This window comes from Protopterus annectens, chromosome 8.part0, assembly GCF_019279795.1.
Source record: "Protopterus annectens isolate FY-2018-M chromosome 8.part0, PAN1.0, whole genome shotgun sequence".
NCBI classification, from domain to species: domain Eukaryota; kingdom Metazoa; phylum Chordata; order Ceratodontiformes; family Protopteridae; genus Protopterus; species Protopterus annectens.
In genome coordinates this window covers 950,523,845-950,549,385 of record NC_056741.1, presented here as the reverse complement: position 1 = coordinate 950,549,385, position 25,541 = coordinate 950,523,845, and the positions used below count along the sequence as shown (strand labels likewise).

General features: G+C 36.8%; 1 protein-coding gene across 1 annotated transcript in view; it reads right to left on the bottom strand.

Annotated features, from left to right (window-relative positions):
- Window positions 1–25,541, bottom strand: part of LOC122808363 (unconventional myosin-Ie-like) — a gene marked incomplete in the record, with an annotated part of 1,223,059 nt that overhangs the window by 56,198 nt on the left and 1,141,320 nt on the right.

Genomic DNA, 25,541 nt, shown 5'->3' with positions numbered 1-25,541 from the left:
TGACTCTAAATGGGGGTTGGGTCACACATTTGTGGACTTTCGGTACCCCAAATGTTACTGGGATTAATCCATTACCTGACTTTAAAAATTCGTATACTTCTTCTGATATGACATTTTGAAAAATGAGTCTTCTAATAATAGTTGAATTTTCCTATGTACAATATAAATCTTGTTTCTTGATGCCTCATGATAGTTATTTGTATCATAAAAAATTTCGAACATGTTGTTAACATAGTCCATTTTAGTAAATAAGACTACCCTCCCCACCTTTATCAGGTTTCATCCCCTTTAGTTCTTCCTCTTCCAGAATCATTTTTATAAGGACCATCTCTTCCTTAGTTATATTACAGTATTTTTTATTTTTCTTACTTTCAGTACTTAGTGAAGAACAAATGTCTGTTGAACAAGCCCCTTCAAATGCTGAAATCAGTGGTCGTGGGGGGGGGGGGGTGAAACAACTCGTCTTTCTTGAACTTGACCCACAGTTGTTTTCCTTATCTAATTTTTGTCCCTTAAAAAATACTTTGAGGTTTAACCTTCTAGTAAAAAAAACTTTAATTCAGTGATAACATCTACCACAATTAAACTATGTGAAGGCACGAACCTAAAGCCTTTTTCAAAAAGAGAAAAAACGTTCTTGTCTATAGTTAAATCTGTGTAGTTAAAAATATTAAAACCTCTGTAGGACAGTACCCTGCCCTTACTACAAACAATTTCCTCAGAATTATTCCCCTCAATCTCCTCTAGGGAGTCTAGTTGTTGAATCTCACACCCCTCCCCCTGCTTCTCCCCCCTCTCAGGCTGCAGGGTTGTGGAAAAAAAACTTTTTTGTCTGTTTGTTTCTATCCTTTCTGATCTTCTTGGGGAGGGGTTAATTCCTATCAATCATCCAGTTTACCTTCTTGTGAATTCCCCATTCTGTAACCATACTCATTGTTATATTTTGATTCATACGGCTACCACGGTAGAGAGATTAAAATAATTAAAACACAGAGGATGAGTGCTTTCGTGTTCAAAGTAACGCTTCTTCAGATCCAATTAAAACCAGATAACAATGTAATATTTAAATCAATCTCAACCAATCAGCATTCATAAAATCATTAGGAGTGATAAAATTAGAATTACAACTTCTGCCCAAAAGGGGTGGCCTCAAGGGTAGACAGCCATCCAAACCTGGACACTTATCTGCTTGTAACTTAAGTATCCATTCCATTTCAGCTATCTCAGTTAAATTCAATACATTGGCAAAAAATACTCACAGCTGAGTAAAGCAACCTTGGATAAAAGCAATGGCAGAGTAATTGAAAAACCAAGGGTGCACCAACGGCTGAAGGAAGCTTCAAAGAACTTCAGAAAACTGCGTTTTAGTTCACCGTTTATTGTCGAAAAACAGATACAGGAAAAAAGTAAGCGCTTTCACGTCCTGCGACGCTTCATCAGACTTCAATTGAAGCACCCTTGGTTTTTCAATTACTCTAAATTCAATACATCCCCACCTTGGTTCTTCATATAAATACATTGCAACACTCTAAATGAAAAACTATGCCCACTATTTTCATAAATGTGTTTAGCCAAGGCATTGTTTAAATTGGATTTTCTTATCTCATACAAATGTCTCATTCTGCTATCTTTAAACTTTTTGTTGGTTTTCCCAACATAGAAACATATGCTTGCATTACAAGTATCCAGGTCTGAATGGCCGTCCACCCTTGAGACCAGCCCTTAAGGGGTGGAAGTTATAATTACAATTTTATCACACTTAATGACATTATGAATGCTGATTAGTTGAAATTGATTTAAATGTTACATTGCTATCTGGTTTTAATTGAATCTGAAGAAGCATTACTTTGAATGTGAAATCACTCATCCTCTGTGTTTTAATCAGTATATTACAGTTATTTTAATCTCTCTGCCATGCTAGCCATATTGTTTTATGTTTTATTTTATTATTGTGTATACAGTTACGGCTTTTACTTGCCTATTAGTTGTTCATTACTTTCTGAATCATAGAGAGCTGAGATGTCTGACTTTATTCCAAATAAATGCCTTAGTACATAAATAATAGTCAGTGTAATATATTTTAGCTGGTTGCTGTTGGACATAACCTAGGCCATTTCAGTTTACACATGGAGTAATGAAGGCATGCACACAGACACACAAGTTCTTTAACTGCTGCTGTAGTTACTCACATTTAATTTTTCCTTATTCTACCCCCCCCCCCCCACACACACACACACACACAAGCCACAGCTAGAGAGGAGAAAGGAAATGACAGGTCCTTGGAATTGCTTGCTGCAGTTACTAGCTTAGTTCTGTTATTTGTAATGTATTCTGTGTTTTTCCAGTTGCTAACCACTGATTTTTAATACTTGTGGTTAAGCAAGGAGAAAGGATTTGAGTGTGATCACAAGTATTACATGCAGAAGCAGTCATTCTTCTATTTACTAAGCATTCACTGTACATTAATTCCCCTGTATGAAACACTGAGTGTCTAAAGGGGATTGCTAATTCCTCAAGCCTACTTTCTAAACAGAGGTACTGTATTATTAAATCAAAATACATAGGAATGCTAAATCCCAGGGTTTTCTTTGCAAAACTTTTAATTTGGTGGTACTTTCTTCACCAGATGTTCTACTTTCCTATCCAATCAAAGATGTGGTCTTGATGAGCCTCTATATAGCCTGTAAGAATGTGTGTGTGTGTGTGTGTGTGTGTGTGTGTGTGTGTGTGCATACATACTTGTGTAAGTCAGGATGCTAGCCTCCAGCTTTAATCATTAGGAGAGATGCCCTTCTAAAAACAAAGAGCCATTCTTCTCAGGATAGAGCATATGCTAAAGTACTGGAGTATGAGGCCTATTGGAAGTGCAATCCTCTGTAGCAAAGTCATTTGCAGCAAATGCACTGAACACTTACTGATGACTTCAGTATTCCCTTCTAAAAATAAAGGCCATTCTTCTTAGAATAGAGAATATAAGCTAAAGTACTCAGGCATGAGGTTGATATAATAGATTACTAGAAATACCTCACACCATACCAAAGTTGTTTGTAACAGCAGTAAACACTTACCTTGGGACTCTGGAGTAATTTGATATGGCTTACCCCATATTCCCATATTAGTCCTTTATATAGTCACAAATTAGAAGTAATACCACTACCTATCCACAGACATAGCTTTATTTCCCCACCAACAAGCTTAAATTTAAATTACAGTTTGACGGTTTTAGAAAGTGGCCTGGTACATAGTTTACAGCTATAGTCTTTGATCTGATGTTGTCCATTTTCATCCAATTCAACTGTTGGGACTCTGATCCAACTCGGACCCAGTCTTAGCACCTTTAACCCTTTGGGTCTAGGACTCTGACTCCTCCCCTACCAATAATTCCAACTACTTCCTCAGAATACCCTAGATCGCATTTGTTACCTGAACAAAACAGTCGCACGGGCTCTGATCTCCATTTTGATGATAAGCTTTTTCAAAGATATTTTTAAAAATCGTTTTAAAATCTTATTATTACAACCTTAGCTGCTGCTTTGCACCTTCCTTCCCCAACCATTTTCATTTTGGTGACTTTTGTCACTATCTAAAAATGATATACAGTGGATATAAAAAGTGTGCACAGCCCTGTTAAAATGCCAGGTTTTTGTGATATAAAAAAATGAGACCTCAATAAAATGTTTCACATGTAGTACACAACCAGTACTTACCAGAAATTCCTGCAGTTCCTTCAGTTTTGCTGTAGGTCTCTTGTCAGACTCCCTGACCAGTTTTCATCTCATCTTTTCATAAATTTTGGAGGGATTCCAGTTCTTTGCAATGTCACTGTTATCCCATATTTTCTCCACTTTTTTTTTACTGTCTTTACTGTGTTCCATGGTATATCCAATGCTGTGGAATTTTTTTGTACCCTTCTCCTGATTGATACCTTTCAACAATGAGAGCACTTTGATGCTTTGTAAGCTGTCTGGGAACCATGGCTTTTGCTGTAACAGGCAACTCTCAGCAAATGTCAGGAAAAACCTAGTAGGACAGCTGAACTTTATTTGGGGTTAATCAAAGTCTATTGATGGCAGGTCTGTACCCAAGAAGACAATGTTGTAATTAAATTAAAAGGTGCTTCAACAAAGTATTAGTTTAAGGGTGTGCACACTTATGCAACCAGCTTATTGGATGTTTTTTTATTTTTTATACGTTTCCCCTAAGGGAGATTTGTTTGTTTTTTAATTGAATTGTACAGGTTATAGGTCACATTAAAGGTGGAAATAGTTTTGAATTTATGTGGTCTCATTTTTATACCACAAAAACTTGGCATTTTAACAGGGGTGTGTACACTTTTTATATCCATATATATATATATATAAATGTAGTCTTTACTCTTTAGGATTCATTTTTACACTAAACAGTTATAGAGTAACATTTTTTTCTGTATTTAAAGATTTCAATTTAAACTTACTCATAATACTGTTTAGAGCTTAGTGTGCTGTGTGACTTTATTCATGACTTATAGCTTAGTCACGGATAGTTGTTTGGTTTATTGCTGTTTATCATGGCTGACACAAATTTAAAAAATGTTCTAAATTTGGCCACAGAATTCCTCCACAAGACCCCCGTTCCCTTTGTGTCTACTGCTTGGGAGCAACACATTTGGACATAGACTGTGAAGCCTGAGCCTCTTTTGGCCACGAGTCCCTTCAAAGTAGAAGGGGCATGTTAATCTTAAAGGGTCTTCTTTTAGTGCAACCAAGTCCCATGAGTAAAACAATGGCATCCCCTTCTAAGATTAAATCTTCAGTGAATCTTAAAGAGAAGGAAAAATAACTTTCAAAACAGTCTACTAAGGAGAGCAAGACTCAAGAGAAACGGCTTGAGAAAGCTGAAAAACTCTCCCAGTCCAGTAGTTTCCTTGGGTCCAGCACCAAAAATACCATAGTCTTTGGATCTGAAGTCCTCCTGGATCCGTTCTTGGCCTGCACTCCTTTTTTCTACAGTGCTAGTTAGTCCTCAACTTCATTCTCTGATTCTCCAACAAAAGGATAAGAGCCAAGTCTTCTTCAATTACCTCTTCTTCCATGTCTATCCATTCTTTGAAGAGCCTTATCAAAGCCAACATCAACAGAATGATGCAGAGGTTTCTATAAATACAGAAACAGTTGGGGATCTTCTCCATTCCATCTCCTCAGGTTGATCTCAGAAAAGTTCCAATAACCCCTCCACCAATGACTGCTTCACAGGTATGATCTTCAAAACAAAAGCCTTCAGATCCAAATATCCAAGAACATCTGTGTCAATGCTGATAGTATGTTCCACTTCAGCCCCCACTATTGCCCAGGCTCGCTTGATTCCGGCAGTGTTGGATCATGGTGAGAGTTGGAGCTGAAGTGTTTGAGCCAGTGCTTGAGGGGATGGGTCAACTCCAAAACTTTCAGATCTGTCCCTTTCCCTTGCAGCCTTGGCTCTTGACAGATCAGCTTTAATATTAGCATCAGGGTTGAGGAGGGTTGGGGCCTCTGGAGCAATCTCTGTTCTCCCCATCATACAGATCTCCTCTACTCTTACTTAAGCTTCATTTTTCAAGGTCTTCCAGTAGATTATCTCCAAGCTGAGAGAGGAGGTGCATCAATTATAGCTGGATCTGTCCTGACCTCCTGTGTTTGCTGCTTTGGACTCTGCTTCTTCACACTGACTGAGACAGTCAGTTGCCAAATGTCTGGGAGATGTTCTCTCATTGAGTTCCTAGTCTGATTGGGACCTGTTGCCAGAGATTCTCCAATGTCAGGTCCATAGGAAGCAGGCTTACAAATGGAAGCACTAAGATTCCTCACCAGAATTTGTCATAGAAGACACAGATTTGCATGAAGGGAAAGGTTCCCCTAGATCAACCTTCAGAGATGTCACATTCGGTGAAATCTTAGAATAAGAAAGGGGGATGGTCAACCAATATACCTTCCCCAAAAGAATTCATGTTCCTGGAGGGTTTTGGAGCTTACTCTACTACTGCCTGAGTGGTTCCACATCCTGATGCCCTCATTGACTTGATGGCTTATAGGGCCTGGAAGTAGCCTGATAGAGCAGATCCAATTCCCAAAAAAACACAAGATTTTGCCAGCATCAAAGGACAGAGTTCATTGGGGTAAAGGTCCTCCTGTAGATGCTATGGTGTTAACAGTAGCCACAAAGAAATAACTTTCCAAAGAGAGTACTTCTGTCCACTCCTAATTGGAAATGTATGGCTTTGGACACACTTGGCAAATGGAGTTATGCTTCAGTGACTTTTTCTCTGAGAATGCTGAACTTTCCCCATAATACACATTCCTATAAAGAACTGACCAATGAGATTAGCAATTCCTTCTCATGTACTTTGCCAGTGGATATCCAGAAGAATGTGGAATCCAGCTATCTATCTGAAATTCCCTTTCTAATTTTTCCATCCATCTGCTTTCCAATGCAGCTGATGAAATGTATAGAGCAGCAGGTACCAACATAGTGAAATATCTCTATGCCTGGATGCGGTTGTGTAATTTTATAGAAGGCTTCAAGACATCCTTCCTTAAACTCTTCTTTTATGGTTGCACTCTGTTTGCACCTAAGATTAATGAGACACTCACCAGAAGTGAGCAGAATGTTAAGACTGTATTTGCTGTGGGAATCCACTTCTCTACTCCTCAAAGGAAGGACTTTCTCCAGGAATCAACAAGGAGGAAAGAAGATGTGGTTCAGAAAATAACAGGGATTTAACCAATAGACTTCCTTGGACAAACCCTCCTTTGGAGAAGAAGGTAATTTTAATGGACATTATCCTAAGGGCAGAAGCTGTCTGCAAAACAAAGGATTTCACAGTGCCTTCTCTGAGAAATCTTTTCAGAACTTCTCAAGGGTTGTTAGACTGCCACACTCTGGAGGCAGTTGGGGGACACTGACTCCTACACCCTCGTGCCTGGTGGGCCATCACTTTAGCTTCTTGGGTGTTAAAAGAACAAGAGTATAAAGCATTCCATTTCTCTCCCCACCTCAAATAAAAACAAGGATTCCCTTAGGGCCACCCCAACAAATGGAATCAGCAACAACAGAAGTCAAAAGCTGTTGGAAGAAAGGACCATCCAAGCAGCTCTCACCAGACCAGACAGAATCTGAAGTCTACTCCAGGTTCCTTTTATTTCCAAAGAAGACAGGGGACCTAAGTCATCTAATCAATTTATGAAGCAGACAAAATTTTAGCTGATCATGGTTCAGTCCATTTTACCTCTACCCAGGAAGGATGACTGGATATGCTCAACAGATCTTCAAGGTGCCTACTATCATGTAAAGATAAACAGGCAATCCAGGAGATGCTTCAATTTCAGGCTGGGAGCCAGTCACTTTCACTTTAGAGCTCTGCCCTTTGGACTCACCACAGCACCCTGGGTGTTTACCAAATGCATTGCAGTAGTGACAACTTATCTCAGACTACAGGGTTTCCAGGTGCCCCTGTACATGGACGATTGGCTCCTAACAACTCTGATCAAGGATTTATTAATCCAGCAGAGGGATCTTTTACTTTATTTCACAACTTGGGGGTTACTATAAACTGACAAACAGCAAATTGAGTACAACTCAGTACACAGAATTCACTGAATGCTACCTGGACACAACTGAAATAACCACCCTTACCACAGCCCAGGATTATTTCCATTCAGCAAGTAGCAAACCAAGTATTATCTTATCCATGACCCCCAGTGAAACTAGTTCAGAAACATCTAGGGCTTATGGCTTCTGCAATAACCTTGACCACTCTTTCTAGATTTCACATACACTTTCTTCAATGGACCTTCTCTCAAGTCCATGGTCTCAAATTTATCAGCCCCTCAGCACCTCAATCAGACTAACACCCATGTGCAGAACTCACATCAGATGGTGGATCACATCCACTGAGTTGTTAGACTGTTGTTCATTCTGTCCTTCATATCCAATAGCTATGGTTACCATGGATGCTTTCTTTTTAGGGTGAGAAGAGTATTATGAAGGGAAAACTGTTCAAGGTACTTGGATACCATTAGAGACGAACCTTCTCATCGATGTCCTGAAAATATGACAGCAGTCCTAGTTGCACTGCAGGCATGTAAAGACTCTCTCCCAGTGGGTCTAATTTTGATTCAGAGATACAACATGGCAGTAGTCTGGTATATCAACAAGCAGGGAGAAACCAGACCTTATCCTTTACGTTGAGAAGCAGTGAGAGTGTGGCAATGTCTTCACATCACTTTCTTTTAGCAGTTCATATCCCTGGGACTTCTAATGTACTGGTGGACAGGTTAAACAGATGTATTCTTCTGTCTTATGAGTTGTCCCTCAATCAGACACTGGTAAATGAATTTTTTTGCTGCAGGACCAACTTTGCTGTGACTTAAACAAGTGCAGCAGTTACTTTGCCCTAATCCCCCTCAGGGCCAATCACAGAAGGATGTGCTGATCCACAGTTGGCTCCCAGGTCTGCTTTACACCTTTCCTCCTTTTCCATTGATCCCAAAATTCATTCAGGGGCAATGAGAAAGTAATTCCCATTGCTCCATAATGGCCTTGACAAGTCTGGTTCCCATATCTTTGGCCTCACCTCCTACATCCTCCCTGAAGACTGGCTTGTAGCCCGGATCTTCTATCCCATCCATCCAGGCATCCTCTCCTGGATCCAGAGACCTTGAAGTTAACTGCTTGGTTCCTCCAATTTTAACGATGGCCGGAGATGTCAGGTTTTCAAACAGCATAGTATATATTCTTATGGCTTCACAGAAGTCTAGCAGCAGGAAGGTATACTGAATTAAGTGGAAAAGATTTTCCTTTTGGGCTATAGAAAAGAGTTTAAACCATTTTTATGCACTCCTTCCTTTTTACAGTTTTTGTTGGAATTCTTCCAAAACAATTCTAGCTTTTCCATTATAAAAGTACAGCCATTTCTAATTTTAACATAGGGCACAATGAGACTCCTATAGCTCTTTAAAGGTCTCTAAGGCTTTTCTTAGAGGGGCTTTCCTTCTTTAACTCCCTATAACGGACCCACATTTCTCCACGCGATATTACAATGATGCTTCCCAACCCTTTCACAACCTCCTTTTGAAACAGCAAATTCTGCAAAGTTTTTAGCATGGAAGGTGATCTTTTTGGTATCAATTACTTATGCAAAGAGAATTTTAGAACGCAAGCCCTTTCATGCAACCATCACATTTGTTTTTCATAAAGACAGTTTTTTTCTAAAACTGAATCCCTTTTTATTCTGAAGGTGGCATCAGAATCCAAAATAAACCAGTCAATTAATCTACCAGTTTCCTTTCCAAAGTTTTTAAATACGGGAGAATATACAGTGCATTTGCTTGATGTTCACAGACAACTTAGGTTCTACCTACATAGAACTAAAGATTTCAGGAAGTTGGATCAATTGCTTGTTGCATTATCCAAAGTTGAACTAGGATGTGGCGTTTCCAATGTCACTCTTTTAAGATGGTCCTCAAATTGTATTCCATTTGTTTAAGGCAAACTGAGTTTATCATTAACCAAGAAACAGACAGCTAATTTGAAAAGAGCAGTAGCAATTTTCACTGTTTTTTCAATATAGCCTTCTAAGTGATGACATTTGTGTTGTTGCCACCTGGTCTACCACCCATACCTGTGTGTCTCATTATTAAGATGGATGTATAATCCAGATCTTGCACCTCTTTTGGCTCTGCCATTCTCAATAATATCCTTCCTTAGTGCCACCCAGGTGAATTGGTAGCTAGGGAATCTGGCCCAACAGTTGAATCAGAGGAAAATGGGTAACACTGGATACAAAAGTTATGTATTCACCATAATGATAGGTCCCTGTTGTCCTGTTTCTGTCTAGTTCAACATTCCTCCCTCCTTCCCCCTTCCAAACTGACACCTCCTGTAACTTAATGACTGGATGGTACTCTAAGGGAGTCTTGCTAATGTAAACATCAACAGTTTGGTTCCTTTTTTTTTTTCCATAGGGACCACCTTTTGGAGTGAACATAGTCTTTAATTGGCATATAACCTTAAGTTAGGCAAATTCGATCTGAAGTACTCTGAGGAAGGAGAGGGAATTATGGGTAGGACAGAAGTCAGAGCCCTGGATCCAAAGTTTAAATATGACAAGACTGGATTTGAGTTAGATCACAGTCCCAACAGTTGAACCAGATGAAAATAGGACAAAACATATCTACCATTACTGAGTACATAGCACTTGTTTTTATCTTCATTAATTTTATATCCCAAAAATGACATGAAAGTGTCTCAAGATTTTCCACAACATAGAAATGTCCTTTTCTGGTTTTATCAGGTACAAAATAATATTGTCTGCAAATAAAGCCAGCTTTTCTTGATTACCATACCAATTATATCCTTGAATTTCTGAGTTCCTTATTTTCTTTGCCAATGGCTCTTAATGTAAAGGAAACAGCAAAGGGAAAAGAGGAGAGCCCCGCCTAGTTCCTCTTTTCAGACAAAACTTGTCAGAAAGAATCCCTACCATTTTAATTTTTGCCTATGATTCTTCACATATTCTCCGAATTAAACTTATTATTGTATTAAGGAATGCAAATGCTTCTATTGCCTTGCTCATAAAATCTCTGCTTACTCTGTCAAATGCTTTCTCTGCATCAAGACTCACAATGGCAGCAGTACTTTCTTACACTGTGCATTACTATGGATCATCATTGCTCTAGTAATGTTGTCAAATCTTTGCCTCCACTCCACAAAATCATATTGATCCATATCTATCAATTTTGGCAACACCTTTGCCATTCTTTTAGCTATTAAAACACTTTATAATAATGGTTTAAACTGAAATGGGTGTACATGAAGCTGGGTCTGATGGGTCTTTACTGTCTGTAGGTATTACAGCCACCACAGCTTTCTTCCAGGATGCTGGTGCGTCCCCTCCTTTTAACTCATTCAAGCCTATAGCATCTTTTTGTATACTTCCAGCTAACACCCATAGCTCCTTATGGTGTCCAGACCTTTTCTGAGTCGGACTTTATAAAGAGCAAGATTTGTTAATAAAAATGACACTAAGATAGGATGTCCCATTGATTATTGTATGCCTTTTAATTTTTTTTTTGTTTTTCAGAAAATGCTCTAGAATGCAAGGATGTGAGCATGTAAGAGGTGCAACATTCCATACCACACAGGTGTTAATGAGACAAAATACTATTAAACAAAACCTTCTAGATCTTTATCATTTACTTCCCTCCTAGCTTTCAAACTTCCACAAAAATACAATCTTCCTTAAGACTTTCCTGCACATTGATTGCATGTCACCATTTTTATCTCATCTCTTCCTACCCTTGCTGTTAATTGTTGAGCCTCATCCACCTCTTACCTTGGCATATTAAGTCTTCATAAATATTTCCATTTGTACTTTTTGTTGATTTCCACATTTCTCTGCTTTATACAAATTGTCTTAACATTTCTGAAACACCTCTATTGCCTCTATAGAATCTCTGGTTATTTTTCTTGTTAGAGGCTCCCAAAGTTTGGCAACAACCCTTTCCATTTTTTTTTTGCCTAAGTCATTGTGCTAAAAGTTTTTGTGCTCTGGAGTGATCACGGAAAAACAGTTGCTTAACAACAATCTTTCTAAACTCATGCATATTATCTAGATATTCCCTTATTTTCTCTTTAGCACGCTGCAATTGTGCCTCTTGTTTTGTAAGAGTCTCCTTATCGTGCAATATTTTAACCTTTGTCAGACCCTCTAAACACATCTTTTTCTTTTATTTCTACCCTATTCATAAACTCCACTTTCATTTTATCCAACTCACTAGCTACAACTTATACAGAAATTTCTATCTTCCCAAATAATTCTCAGACAATTTCCCCTACCCATTCCATAAATTTCTTTTCAACATGTAGGTGGGGAAGTGCCAGTGTCTCATTTTTACTTCATTATCGTGCACTTTTATCTTAGTTGTTACTGATGCAAGATCTGAAATAGTTATTGGATGTGTGTGAAAGCTTTCAATTAAATACACGTTTCTGAGAAATATAATTTCTATCTAGTCTAGCCCAGTTATCGTACCATGGCAAATAATATATAACTTCTCTCAGTGTTCCTACTACTGAATTCAAGTCTTCCTTAACAAATATTCCATAAATTTCTTCGGAAATCTACCATCTTTTGTTATATTTTCCCTTCTAGGTCCCCAAGATACAGCCTCACTGTAGCAAATCAAATTCCAATCCCCATCTGCAAGACTGTTATTTCTCTCAAAACGTTCTTAAGCTCCATAATAGCACTTTTTAGGTGGAATATAAATGCATGTTAGCATAATCCTCCTCCCTTGCCAGTAGCTCCTTCTGACCACAAATCTACCCTTATCTTTTTTTCCCTCTTCTACCACTGCTGTAGCTCCCCTAACAATTCATATAAGTATTCCCCATTTCCTTTGTCCCTGAAACTCTGCCAAATATCCCTCCAAAAATCCCTTCTTTATCAAATTCACATTCTCATTTATTTCCAAGTCTGTCTTATGTACCATTGCTAGTTTTCACTCTGCATTTCTAAATATAATTCAATACTATTTCCTTTTTGTCTACACCTGTGAGACTATTTACCTTTCAAAATAATATGTTTAGTGTAGCCATTATGATAAGACATTATTATTCCTACCTATTATATATGAGAGATTTTTTAAATGTCTATTTCCAACTTTTGTATTACATGCACCCACTAATGTTTGACAGGTTGAACCCTTAATACAGCTGTTTGTTGTAATCTCCATGTGAACCTATGTCACATTCTGCAAGACATTTTGTTTTAATGAAAACCCTCAAAAAAACCCAGAACACCCCTACAAATTAACTTAAAACAACACACAAAACTATGCAGATTTTCAAATAATGAAGTTTAACCCTCCAGGTAGGAAAAAGTATCCCAAATCAACAGCTGCACCCACAGGCATAACCTAACATAAAATTAAGGTTATCTGTGCTAAGACACATGTTACATCCGGTGTTCTTAATTACACTAATTGCTGTCTTTTCTTGTCTTGTCTTTATTTCTCTCCCAGATGTAAAAAACACTGTGTTTTCAGAAAACTAACTTTTAGCCTTTCGGCTTTTATTGCTTATCAGTCAACTTGTCTCTATGGGAACCTAAAAATAAAATGTACATTTGCCTTCAGCTACATACTTCTCAAACTGAACATTTATTTACTAAAGGAAAACTCTTCATCACATTCAGTGTTTTCTTATTTACGTGCTTACACAAAAATACTTATTAGATTAATGTTAATGAAACCAAAAAGAGCAACTAGGCTGATGCAGAGTCACAAGTATAAATGAAAAGGCAAAATCTTCAGGTTAAAATCCAACTTTAATTCCACTGCAGGTCAGATAAGCGCTTTCACTCATTCATTTGAGCTTCATCAGATCATGTAACAAAGACCTTGAAGTACATAGGCTACATTTATACAGTTAAAACATCTCCTAATGGCCTATCAAAAGCTGCTTCTTGTTTACGTATTCATGAGTTAATCTAAGCTTAAAGATATATGCACATATAAACATGCTGAAATGTATAAAATAACAAAGTAGACATAAAAAACATATAAAAACTCTCCATGAACACTCAAGATGCTCTAATAAATATGTATATATAAAAATATATATGTCAAAAGAAATATATTTCAAGGGGTAAAAACATATATATTTCATCATTTATTATAAAATCTACAAACATTCCTCCATTTGTTTAACATGGGTTTAATAGAGGCTCTCTCATTGAGACCTAAACCCCTATCTGCTCTCAATCTAACTATCCACATACTCTCCTTGCTCTCAGTATGGTTCCTGATATCACCTCCTCGTATACTGGGTTTAATATTCTCAAGAGCTCTAAATAAAAAATAATGTTCAGGACCTGCTTGGGCTACGTGCTTAGCTAAGGCATTGTGAGGTGAAGCCTTCCTAATGTGGTAAAGATGTTCTCTTATCCTGTCTTTAAAATGACGATTGGTTTTGCCAACATAAAATGCATCACATATTTGGCACACTGCCAAATAAACTATATGAGTAGTATCACAGGTAGCTACAGCACGTATGCTGAAGTTAGTGTGCATGTCAGGATGTTCAAAAAATGGGCTAGGGTCAAGAGAATTACAATAATTACAGCGTCCACATGGTTTTGTGTGTTCAAGAGGCTTTGACCGTTCATCCCTTTTTGAATAGCATATCATTCTCCTTAAATTCAATTTATTCCTATATAAAAAAGAGGGTTTGGTCCCCATAAGTTTGCCAATGGTGTCATCAGTACAGAGAATAGGCCAGTGTTTCGTAATGATATTCTTGATTGCTGGACAATCAGTACTATATGGTAAAGAAACCCTTACATGAGTTGATCTATCATCTCTACCATTGTCTGTTGTAGTGGATCCACCAGTGATAACTGGTCCAAAATAAGGGGCTGCTCTGTTCAGTCTAAGTTTATTGACATCCAAGAGGTTGGACTCAATCTCTTGTGAGCTATACCCCCATTCTTCTAGCCTTGTCTTGAGGTCACTCACTTCCATTAGGAAGCCTTCTTCTGTGGCATTTAGCCTAGAGGTTCTCATCCCCTGGCCTCTAATGATGTTTTTAAAAATATGCTGTGGGTGCATACTATCACGCTGTAATAGAGTATTAAAATAGCAAGGTTTCCTATAGACACCTGTATTAATCAAACCACATGCTAATTTTTCTATATACAAGTCAAGAAATTCTATCTTCTCTCTAGAGTGATTCATACTAAAGGTTAAATAGCCAGTGAGGTTGTTCAATGTAGTATGGAACACAAACAAATCATCAACGCTGCCTCTCCATAAAACAAAAACATCATCCACGAAACGTCTATAAAAAGTTACATGTTGTTTAAACATTTCTAAATTAAAGAGACTCTCAAATTCCCAAAATGCCAAAAACATGTTTGCATAGCTGTTGGCACAAGGTGTGCCCATGGCTACGCCACCTCGCTGTTGGTAGAACTTGTTGTCATAGGTGAAAAGATTGTTGTTCAAAATGAGTTCAAGGAAATGTACAATGAGGTCTACTTTAACTGATGTATATTCGCTATGTAAGAGTAGATATTCAGTGATATAAATCAGGCCTATGTTATTTGGTAACACAGTAAACAAGGACTTGATGTCAAACGTTACAAAAATCAAATTATCAACGTCACAAATGCCACCTAAACAGTCATACAAATCTGTTAAAAACTGTTTGGAATCTTTCAGTACAACTTTGTTCTTATTCAATATAGGTCGCAAATGTTTCTCAACATAGACAGAAAGGTTTTCAGTGATCCAACCCTGACCAGACACTATGGGTCTCATTGGTGGGTCAATGGAGTCTTTGTGAATTTTAGGTAACCCATGTATTGTTGGTACAAGTGGATTCTTAACAAAGAGATAGTCAAACAATTCTTGATCCAAGATATCACCTTTCAACATATCTAATAACATATTGTTTACGTGACTAATAGTGGCTCGCACTATTTGTTCATTAACTTGTAAATAGAAATCATCTTCCAAGAGTTTAATCATAGCATCATGATATTTGCTAGTGTCCATCACTACTATCCGACCGCCTTTATCAGCTGGTTTGATGGTTATGGACTGTAATGACTGGAGTTTAAATAAGCTAGTCTGCTCCCCTCTAGTCAAATTACCATTCTTCCTATATTTCTTTAGAGAAAAATATTCATACAAATCATCCTCAGTTAGTTTCAAATATGCCTCAACTAACGGATGATTAGGTGGAACAAAGTTGCTAAGCTTCTTAAACTTTGGTGGTCTAGTAACGTTATTGTCTGTCAATTCACTATCAGTTTTATCATGAAATAGCAGTTTAAGCATAAGGTTTCGACAGAAAAGTTGTCTACTACAGTGTCCGTAAAGTTACTGTGTGCACTTGGTATAAAGTTTAGGCCTTTACTTAATAATTTCTCATCACATTCAGTCAACAAATATCCTGAGATGTTATGTACCATAGAATCTGCTGGTATCAAAATTTCAGCTGTATCTAATTTATTTTGTTCTTCCACATCTTCTTTATTGTCTGATGTGGTACATACTCTTCTGATAATTTGCGTTTCTGTCTCCCCCTGCTCATAGAGCGTCCCTTTGTTATATTCTTGTCCTTTCGGACTGGGAGGGGAAAAGGGAGCTCACTTACTACTCCTGTAGTGGTGGTGGTATGTACTTTGTGAGGTAACTTAGATCTCACTATGCCATCATCTACTGACAACCTCTTATTAATTGGTCCCTTCACAACATGTACTGCAGGATATAAGTTAGTTCTGTCTGCAATATTATTCACAGTAATAGGCTGACTAACTTCTTTAGTATTTGTATTAATAGAGCTAGATCCACTCTCACTATGTAAAATAGTAATTACATCATCAGTATCATTGGAAGTAGTAATGTTATTAATGTTAGCTATATTTTGTACCCTATTACTAGGCGATACATTGTTATGTACACAGTTAGTAATATCCACAGCTTCACAAGCATTATTAACAACATTAGCATTTTCAGAACCAGTGCTAGTTTCGGAACTCAGTTGTCTAACACTAGTAGAGTCATTAGGTTTAATGGTAGCACTATAATGTCCATTTTTAGGCCAAACGAAGACTTGTCCTAAATTAAAATCTCTGTGATCTCTAATTATCTTGCTTCTCTTCTGTTGGAGAATGTATTCCTTGAGAAGGCGAAGGCCGAGGTACCAGAATGCAATAAAGAAGAAGATTTTCACCATTTATCAGTGTGTCTGAGTTGCGTTCTCAGTTTTTTCTACTTATATTTTGCCAGTGTTTCTTCATGTCAATAAACTTAGACTGAACAGAGCAGCCCCTTATTTTGGACCAGTTATCACTGGTGGATCCACTACAATAGACAATGGTAGAGATGATAGATCAACTCATGTAAGGGTTTCTTTACCATATAGTACTGATTGTCCAGCAATCAAGAATATCATTACGAAACACTGGCCTATTCTCTGTACTGATGACACCATTGGCAAACTTGTGGGGACCAAACCCTCTTTTTTATATAGGAATGAATTGAATTTAAGGAGAATGCTATGCTATTCAAAAAGGGATGAACGGTCAAAGCCTCTTGAACACACAAAACCATGTGGACGCTGTAATTATTGTAATTCTCTTGACCCTAGCCCATTTTTTGAACATCCTGACATGCACACTAACTTCAGCATACGTGCTGTAGCTACCTGTGATACTACTCATATAGTTTATTTGGCAGTGTGCCAAATATGTGATGCATTTTATGTTGGCAAAACCAATCGTCGTTTTAAAGACAGGATAAGAGAACATCTTTACCACATTAGGAAGGCTTCACCTCACAATGCCTTAGCTAAGCATGTAGCCCAAGCAGGTCCTGAACATTATTTTTTATTTAGAGCTCTTGAGAATATTAAACCCAGTATACGAGGAGGTGATATCAGGAACCATACTGAGAGCAAGGAGAGTATGTGGATAGTTAGATTGAGAGCAGATAGGGGTTTAGGTCTCAATGAGAGAGCCTCTATTAAACCCATGTTAAACAAACAGAGAATGTTTGTAGATTTTATAATAAATGATGAAATATATATGTTTTTACCCCTTGAATTATATTTCTTTTGACATATATATTTTATATATACATATTTATTAGAGCATCTTGAGTGTTCATGGAGAGTTTTTATATATTTTTTATGTCTACTTTGTTATTTTATACATTTCAGCATGTTTATATGTGCATATATCTTTAAGCTTAGATTAACTCATGAATACGTAAACAAGAAGCAGCTTTTGATAGGCCATTAGGAGATGTTTTAACTGTATAAATGTAGCCTATGTACTTCAAGGTCTTTGTTACATGATCTGATGAAGCTCAAATGAATGAGTGAAAGCGCTTATCTGACCTGCAGTGGAATTAAAGTTGGATTTTAACCTGAAGATTTTGCCTTTTCATTTATACTTGTGACTCTGCATCAGCCTAGTTGCTCTTTTTGGTTTCATTAACATTATTCAAGTTTATCTGGAGCACTGGGCATTTATCCTGTTTGTCAGCGAGTGGTTTGTTCCTGACTTATTAGATTAAGGCAAGGCGGTCAATCCAGACATTCATCTATGCAAAAGTAGGAGAAAACATACCATCTCTACATATATTACAATCTGTGCACTTTTAAACCCTATAGTCCATCTCAATAACCCAAGATTACAGTATTTTAACTTAAACATACCTTTGTTCAGCCTTTCTTCTTTTTTACATTGCAATGCCTACATTTCTTAAAGTTAAAAAAGAGAAAAGACATTTTCTTACTTTAGTTTCTCTATCACATAGAAAATATCTTAAAATGCTTTATTGTATAACACACAATTTATATCATATGAAATGTTTTACACAAATACTGTCAAGAACAAAAAATGTTTTACTTACAGTTACTTTTCCCACCTTTCCTTTTTAATAACCTTCAGAACATTAAAGACTTGAAGTGGGGTATATGCTTTTAAGTCACCCACAAGTATAAAGTCAATAAGTCAAATCTTTCCACTTTTCTTACAAAGACATACTTCACAAATGTGATCAGTGCTTTATAATCTCATATTTACTCATTAATTTCAGTGTTGCTAGTGTTCTTCCTGTTCATCTTAGTCACAAAACTCCAGAGTCCAGTTCAAGTCCAAGGAACTTCTGAGTCTAGTAAACTCGTGTTTTTTTTCTCTCTCAAATATTTTCCTTTAGAACACTGGAAAAAGGTTCCACTGGTGAAGTCTCTCTATGAGCTTTATCAGAAGAACGAGTAGCAGAGTCTCCTTCTGTTCGTTGGACAACTTTTTGCTGGACAGACTTTTGTATTTCCTCTTTAGCCTGTTCTGCATCAAAGAATGACATTGATCCCCCAGGAAAAAATATTTTGAAGACAGCTGGATAAAACAGCTTGAATATCACACCTGCTTCTTGACATTCCCTGATTGCTGGGATAAATTTGCTTCTCTTCTTCCTGGTGTACAGTGGATAATCATTTTCCACAAACACTACTATTTCCAGTTTTTAATATGTTGTCCTGCTGCACAATGTTGCCAGGATCAATTATTTCTGCTGGTATTACAGCCACTTTATTAATACAGGTCTTGGCTGATTTCTCATGGTCAGGTTTGGCACATACACACAATGTGCTCATTCAATTAACTAATCCTGCTGTAGAATACAAGTCCAGTTACTTATTTGTGCTTTGATAAAATTAATATAGTCTGTTCCTCCCAGTTTCTCTGGTACAGCAGAAAATCACATGTTTTCCTTGTGTTCTTTGTCCTCCATTTTTGAACCAGCAGTCCTTGAGCAGTCTTGTATTCAGTGACTCTTTTCTTAATTTTGACCTTTGATTTTGGCAGTTTTATCAGTTCATCTGAACAGCTGTTAAAGCTTCTTCCATTTTTTTCTAGCCTTTTTTTTTTTTTTATTGGAGTTGATATACTCCTTCAGTGTTTTGTTTATTTTAATAATCTCTAAGCACATTTGGTTTATTTTTTTCTCTAGTTTACTGGAAGCCATGTATTGCACCAAAGCTGTCACTTGAAATGCTTTTTACTGAACATATACATCATTCTTCTCAGTGTTTTCTCTTCAGCTTTTATAGTTAATTTTCATTTAGGATCTTCAAGTTTCTTCATCACTGGCATCCAGGCAGTGTACTTACTAGCCAATAACTGAATTACTAAATCTAGCAGAGTTACTGGCCCCTTTTCCTCTTTTATTTTCACACTGCGAGAGCTGAAATTAAGTAATGGATCACTTTGCAGCTATCTTGGAAGTCCCCAAATTAGTGAGGATGTTAACCTTCAGCCATTGTCATCAGGATAGGTATTGCTGCTTTATAACATGTTGGATGTTTTCTATATATCAGAAGGAAAAAAACTGTTGGAAAAGTACACAGAGTTACTCTGCTTTAATAATATGGTTGTTTGCATGCTAGGCTACTTATATAGTGGCAATTGCAGCCTCCTTTGTCCCTGGCAGCTGTGTTTACTTCATCTTACATTTGAACAATACAAAATCTGCAAGACACTAAGTGTTATATGTCTATTAAAAGTATTGGCACACATGCAATCATACATTCAATTAATATCAAGCGTCTCCTGCTGAATATATCACATATCACTGTTTTAAGATAATCTAAGTTCAAAAATACTAATTAATTTGATTAGACTGTTGACTGAATCTACACATATCTGTTTAATTGAATCTACACATATCTCTGATTAAAGCTATCTTTCATAGTTCTGATAGGGTGTTAGATTAATATAATTGTTTATGACAATCTTCCTCCATAAATAGTGACCTCCTGTTTTCCATGTGGTAATTCATAGTATTCCTGAGAGCAACGAATGGTTGCAGATTGGGAAGTGGCTAGACTATCTTATCTATTACACTCAAACAGTTTCCACAGTGCTTCTCTTTATTCGTTCATGTTACCAATAGCAGTAAGTCTTCATCTTGCCTGTCTTTCTTATAACACCAGTTTACATACTTATTTGTTTCTACATCTTTCCTTTTCAACTTACTCTCATTTTTTCTCATCTTCACTCACAGGTTCCCTCTAAAAACAAAGGACTATCCTTCTCAGAACAGAGAACATAATAAGCTAAAGGACCTAGGCCTAAGGCTGATACAACACATTTCTGTAAGTGCTTCATGCCGTGGCCAAGTTGTTTGCAATAACTACACTGAACACTTACCTCAGGACTCCAGTGCAAGTTAAATTTTTGCTGAGATTTATTTATTGACATTTCATTACTGACTGGGTAGGAACCCATTTTTAAAAAAAGGCCCAGGAAGAAAAACTCTAAAAAGAGATATGCACTGTTTTATGACTGTGCTCTGCATATCTTCATAACTATAGCCAATATTCTGACCTTTTATGTAGTTTCAAAATTAACAATTGAAATAATTAACAGACTTGGCTGGTGATATCCCTGATGTTTTTTTCCCTTTTATGTAATTTGATATGGCTGATCCATTACTTCCATGTTAGTCCTTTAAATTGTCATGTTAGTTTTATTAAATAGTCATAAGTTAATTTGGAGTAACACCACTACCTACCCATAGACTTAGCTTCACCCCCCATCAATTTAAATTTAAACTACAGTATTTGATGGTTTTAGAAAGTGATTAGTGCAACTGTCTCTTGCCAGTTACTTGATACAGATATAAGTGTCTCAGACATTAAGATATTTCCTCTGTTTTTTTCTGTGAAGACAATGGCAACTAATCCTGACAACACAGATAAAGTAATTTTCTCCTGCTGCACTGATCTTCCCAGCACAGACTACATGGCTTGTGTCCATCTAAAAACAAAAATAAACATTTATGAAAACTTGATAAATTTTGATGAGGCTGTAAGTGAGGTGGATGTGAGATCCACTATGCTCTCACTTTCCTCCCCTAACCTACCCCCAATTCTCACCACTCTGTTACTCTACATTTATACTCAAAGTTACTCCGCCCAATCACATGTAAGCTTCATATCCCCTCCTCTCACTACTCTAAAGAAAACTGGCATACAATATTAGCTATCACCCTAACTCCTACACCTATGTCATCTCATCCATCGATTCATCCCCCAAATCTCCAGTAGGCTTAACTCAGCCTGAAGCATACAAAATACTCCACCTCCATCCTGGCCACTTTTTCTGATAAACGAAAACAACAAACTAAATCCAATAAATGCCAATGCACCCCGTCCCTTCAGCTATAAAACATGAACTTGAATGGTAAAAAATAGATACTTTAATGACAAAACAATGTTAGCGCTTTTGTTTAAATATCTGTTAAACTTCCTCAGACATTTAAAATATGTTGCATCATTTCCTTTTATATCGCCACTTTATTTCCCATTGGACTCTCATTAACATAAATTAGCATATACATACATACTACCATTTGAGTCTATCTAAATACATATTATTAACCCAATATGTGGATTTGCTCACAAAAAACTTGAAATACTGCAGCAACATACATTTTTTAAAAAATACTGAATTGGCATTTAAAATATTTAAAACTTTTAAAACTTAGAATTGTTTAAAATGGCATAAAATTCTTTTTTACATATAACAATGTGAAAAATGTAAGAACTGAAATAATGTTGCATCAAAATGATTTTAAACAAGAAAAATGTAAGTGTTTGCAAATAAATAAACATTATAATAACATGTAAAAAACTGAACAATTATACATTGCACATAAATAACTTAAAATGCATGCCATTAAACAATTTTCTTTCTTTGTAATGCTTTTAATTTTAATACAGGTGCTATAGAAGTGCGTTCATTAATTCCTGGCCACTTATCAGCTTGAACTCTAATTTGCCATTTTAGTTCTTTGAGTTCTAGATATGCCCCCCATGCTTCCTTTTCCATTATGCTTATGTGGTGTGGTCTACAGCCATAAAAAGAAATTGATGGCTAGTAAACTCACTGACATGTTTAGCCAAAGCTTTATTTAAATTAATTTTCTTTATGGCATATTCATGTTCATATATTCTTTGAGTGAGACGCCGCCCGGTTTTTCCGATATAAAATATTGGACAAGAATTACATACAGCTAAATAGACCACTGCTTTTCAATTGCAAGTATATCTACTTTTTACAAAATATTTAACATCTCTTAAGTAACTCCTTTTTTCTCCCAGTATCCCACTTTAGCCTACAGATGTACTGCAAAACATTCTCTCCACATTCCTACTCTTTTGCACTATCACTCTTTCACACACACCTGCTTTTACTCTTATTCTCCAATGAGCTCACTCAGCTCCATCACAATGATCCTTCAATTATCTCTAACCACATTAACACTTGTTCCACCCTTTTCAACCTCCTACCACACACTCACCCCACTTGATTATATCCTCTCACCCTTAAATCTAACTAACCCACATTAATCCTCCAACCTCCTATCTAGCTCCAAATCTGTATTACACTTCTAACATCAATGTTTCAAATATAAAAACTTTACCACACTGAACACAAAGTAAAATTGAAACCAAAAATAAAATTTGCATCCACTCCCAAGTCACTACTCTAATAATAGTCCAGACATTACACCACTGAGGGAATTCTATCCCAACCCAGGACAACCTCAGTACTCAATCATCTCTACCCCCTCTTCCTCTAAACTCAACATTATCACCCATATTACTACTAATAAAAGCAAAAACCTAACTATCAACATGAACCACCATAGCATCTGCAATAAAACAACTGAACTTCATGCCTGGATACTTCACCATAACCATGATATCCTCATTATTCCAAACACCTGGTTAAAACTATGCATAAAAAACAATAAAATTCTTCCTTCAGGATACAATATCATTAGGACTAACTGTTTTACCCAAAACAGGAGTAGCAGCATTACTATACCCCTACAGTATTAATCATCCACAGACTATTCCACCTTTCGATAATACTGAACTACTCATGGCCTTTCGTAAACTTAAATTCACATAAAACTATGAATAAACATCCTATATCCTATCTTGGCTCATCAATACCATTCCCCATAAACAATCATGGGAGATGTTAATATTGACTGGAACACTCTTAACACATGATTCTCATCCTCTACTATAAACATCTATGGCTTCTTACAACATATTACCTCATTAACCAGATAAAATAAAAATGCCAATTGGATTATGGTCACTATCCCTTACAACTTTAGATCACATAGAACATTGCCTGATTCTCTAAGCCATAATCTACATATGCCAACAGGCAGTGCAATATCACGCCTAAACAACACATCTACAAATATTCTCGTAAATCATCCTGTTTTAACTCTTAAGTATTTATCATCACACTACAGTCCTACACTTGGAATGATCTGAAACAACTGACATTAGATGACACAGTACCTTATTTTAACAAAATTCTGTTAGTACACTTAAAGGAATAGCTCTGACAAGAAAGAAGAGAGGCAAAAGCAACCCTGCCATGTTTACCCCAGAGCCAGACAGACAAGTTATGCAAAACAGAGACAAAACCTGAAAAAAACTGGGCCAAATACAAAATGATACAAAACCTCCAGCAGTATAAACACCTCCATAATCAATCTAAAAATCTGATAAAGATGAGATATTGTACTACTACGATCTACAAGATAATAATAGAACCAACTCAGATTTTTCTGGTCTGCTGTATTCAAGCTATTAAACCCAGGCTGTAATGAATAGCCCAACCCCTTCACCCAATACTTCCTTACTTTACACTGCCCAAAAACCTAACTCAGATTTCATTAAAAGTATAACCAACTTAAATCAAAAACCACTCTACCAATGACACCATCACCCCTCCATAGGGTATAAACAAGAGTTCCTTTTTTCAACTTGCTCCTACAGAAACTACTAAAAATATCTTCAAAAACTAAAATCTACAACACTAGTAGCAGATGCCAGCCCTGCTAAATACTTAAAAATAACTGCAGCCCCCTCAAGCCTATACAGTGTCAATACTAATCTAAAGGTCCATTCAAAAGTCCTTCCCTCATTCCTTTCCTTTGGAAAAAATCCCGCAACATTCTTCTTCAAAAAGGAGGCAGCTCCTCTGAACTATCAAACTTTAGCCCCACTGGTATATCATTGTCATTATCAAAAATTATGAAAAAAATGCATTCATACATAACTATCTCAGTATCTCCTTAGCAATCAGCAACTCATCCCCTCACATCAAAGCTTCCACTCAGGTCACAGTAGTCCTAGAACTGCCCAACCCAACCAAACAAATGCCATTAACCAAGCCAAAAATAGCTGTCAACTTGGTGCTACGATGTTCCTAGATCTGTCCAAAGCCTTCAACACTGTCATCATAAATTATTCCAGCAACTATTCTTGCTCTCTTAAAAAAATAGTTTCAAAACTGTCAGATTATCAGTCCAGTGGCAAACCTCATTCTCTCCCTTCTTGCCTCTCTCCACAGGAGTAATCCAAGGTTATATTCTAGGACCTCTCATATTTAAAAACTTCACTAACAGTCTCCACACGGCTTTAACATGTCTCACTAATACAATATGCTGATGATTCCACCACTATTTGTTCCACTGACTATCTTCCAGTACTTCAACATATAACCCATGAATCTTTCACTTGAAGTGAAATCTGACTGAGCAATGCATAGCTTCTTTTGAATCCTCCCAAAACAGTATTTCCGTTCTTTCAAACATCTCTCAACCAGAGCAGAGAGAACTTTTCTAATATCTTCAACACACCCATATAGGTAGTTCCACATATAAAACTACAAGGAATGGCAACAAACAAACCTCGGATTTGACCTACATATAAAGAATGTGATTTAAAAAAAAAATAAAAAAAATGCAAACCTTATACAGAGCCAAAAACGAACTCACTGCTAACATAAATCAAACCCTTGCCATAGCATATCTCTCATCTTTAAAGTAAGAACACTGCAAGAAAATAACTAAACTTGCCACCTTGTCAACCATAAGAGAACCCATCACTGTATCACACAAAAACAATGTAGT